The following is a 2,922-nucleotide window of genomic DNA, read 5'->3' as shown; positions in this document are numbered from 1 at the left end:
TTATAGCGAATCTTATCTTCCTGAAGTTGTAGTAGAGCAGATTGAAGCCACCAGCCTTATCTCCCTGAAGTTGCAACGGAGTAGACTGAAGACGGTGAATGTTATTTCTCTAGCGTTGCAGTGGAACAGATTTAAGCTACAAATTATGGCGGATCTTATCTTTCTGAAGTTGTAGTGGAGCAGATTGAAGCCACCAGCCTTATCTCCCTGAAGTTACAGCGGAGCAGACTGAAGACAGTGAATCTTATTTCTCTGGCATTATAGTGGAACAGATTAAAGCTACAAATTATGGCGAATCTTGTATTTCTGAAGTTACAGTGGAGTAGATTGAAGCCACCAGCCTTATCTCCCTGAAGTTGCAGCGGAGTAGACTGAAGACAACGAATCTTATTTCCCTGAAGTTGTAACAGAACAGATTAAAGCTACAAGTTGCAAACCTTATCTCCCTGAAGTTACAATGGAGCAGGTTGAAGTTACCAATTCTTATCTCCTTGAAGTTTCAGCAGAGTAAATCGAAGCTACAAATCTCTTCTCCCTGAAATTACATTGGAGCAGATCGAAGCCAAAATCCTTATCTCCCTGAAGTTGCAGTGGAGCAGGATAAAAATATACAAACCTTATCCCCCTGAAGTTACAGTGGAGCAGGTTGAAGTTACCAATTCCTATCTCCTTAAAGTTCCAGCGAAGTAGATTAAAGCTACAAATCTCTTCTCCCTGAAATTACATTGGAGCAGATTGAAGCCATAATCCTTATCTCCCTAAAGTTGTAGTGGAGCAGGATAAAAATATACAAACCTTCTCTCCCTAAAGTTGCAGTGGAGCAAGTTGAAGTTACCAATTCTTATCTCCTTGAAGTTCCAGCAGACTAGATCGAAGCTACAAATCTCTTTTCCCTGAAATTACATTAGAGCAGATCGAAGCTACAATCATTATCTCCCTAAAGTTGCAGTGGAGCAGGATAAAAATGTACAAACCTTATCTCCTTGAAGTTGCAATGGAGCAGGTTGAAATTACCAATTCTTATCTCCTTGATGTTGCAGCGGAGTAGATCAAAGCTACAAGTCTCTTCTCTCTGAAATTATATTGGAACGAATCGAAACACCAATTCCTATGCCCCTAAAGATGCGGTGAAATGGAATGAGGCTACTTGAAAGAAAGAAGCACCATAAAGTCAAGATTCGGTAAGACCAAGCAAAATTGGTCTTTTTAAAGTCTTTGTTCTATTCTCGTTACACGACAATGACCAAAGAGGGACTGCTGTAATTGGCCAATTTTGGCATAGGCCCAAATCACAATCACAAAACTAAACCCAAAACCAAAATAAAAATAACTAAATAATCCAAAGTCCAAATGTCCATTTACAAACAACCCAATTTACCAGACCCTTGACCTAAAATACAAAAAACCCTAGTGGCCCAATATGGCCCAAAAACTAAACATTTTTAGCAAAAAAAAAAGGCAGAAATCCTAGCCTCCAACGCCGCACATCAGCATGCCCACCACTGTTGCCTCCTCCACGTCAACCTCTGTACCTCCACGTCAGCACCTCCGTACACAGTTGGCCTATGACCCTCGTACCTGCAAAACAAACACGCAACAACACAGAGGCAACAAGAATAGAAACAAAAAAAACATTAACAGTAGTATTTTTTCTTTCGGCTATAAAAGCCACTACAAGTTGTAATTTTTTTTACACGGAAAGATTCAATACAAAAATCAAAAAAATTCAAACGCAAAAAAGAGACTTCGAGGGTAGTTTATTTCTTTGTTATTATTCTTTTTTTCTTTTCTTCATTTTTATTTTTTAGGAAGAAACACAGAAAATAAAAAAGAGACTAAAAACTTACCGTTTTGCCGTGTTTTTAACCATCGTGGGAGGCCGAGGTTCGTCGTTTTCGATGAAAAACGATGCCTTTTTGGGGTTAGGGAGACGAAAAGCCAAAAAATAGCCTTTTCTAACTTTTCGACCACCGTGGACAGTGGCGCCCTCGCTGGCGATCGACAGCCGCCACAACGGTCCGATGGCTGGAGCCATGGCCGGAGAGGGGAGTTGAGAGAGAGGGGCAGAGTGTTTTTTGACTTTTTTAGAGAAAGGGGAGAAATGAAAATTTAAAAAAAAGTTTTGGTTTTTATAGAAGATCGAAACGACGCCGTTTCGGGCCTTAACCCCAGTAGCCAAAACAATGTCGTTTCACCCCTTTAACCCGCGTATTGATCCGACCCCCAGAAGGATCCGCGTGTTTTTTTGGAAGGGTCTATTTGCGCGTTAGACCCTTCCGCATTTTTCAATTGTTTTAATCCAATCCTTTTTTATTTTTTATTATTCTCTAATTTGTACTTCAAATTTTATTTCATTTTCGATTTAGTCCTAGCAAAACGGGGCGTTTCAGAGGGCGGGGATATTTCCCCAGTTGGTCCCTCTGAGTTATTCGCGCCTTTCAAATGGGTCCTCTACCTTATTTTCATTCTCAATTTTTACCCAGATTGCCGATTAAACTTCAATTTAGTCCTTTTGAGCTTATTTTATTATAATTTTAGCCCCCCTTATATTCAAAAACTTATTGTATTAGGATTTAGGCCCTTAATTTTATTTCAATGTCAATTTAATCCCCATCTATCTATGTCTAGGTTTATTTTCTTTTTTTGTTGTGTTTTATTTATTTTTTATTTGCTTGCCATTTCTTTTTTTATTTTGATTTTCGTATTTAATGATGTTTTTATTTTATTTTATTTATTTTATTCTTGACTTTCATTGTTATTATTTTTGTTATTATTGTTATTTTTATGGTTTTTTTATTATTTCATTTATTTACATATTTTATTCCAAATTATGTCTTTAAATTTCGTTTATGTTTTAATTTGGTTCTTTACTTTCAATTTTTTTTATAAACTATTTTTCCTTACATTATTTATGTATTTATT

Source organism: Gossypium hirsutum, chromosome D07 (assembly GCF_007990345.1).
Source record: "Gossypium hirsutum isolate 1008001.06 chromosome D07, Gossypium_hirsutum_v2.1, whole genome shotgun sequence".
Lineage (NCBI taxonomy): Eukaryota > Viridiplantae > Streptophyta > Magnoliopsida > Malvales > Malvaceae > Gossypium > Gossypium hirsutum.
The sequence above is the reverse complement of the archived record's forward strand: the minus strand, read 5'-3'. Positions refer to the sequence as shown.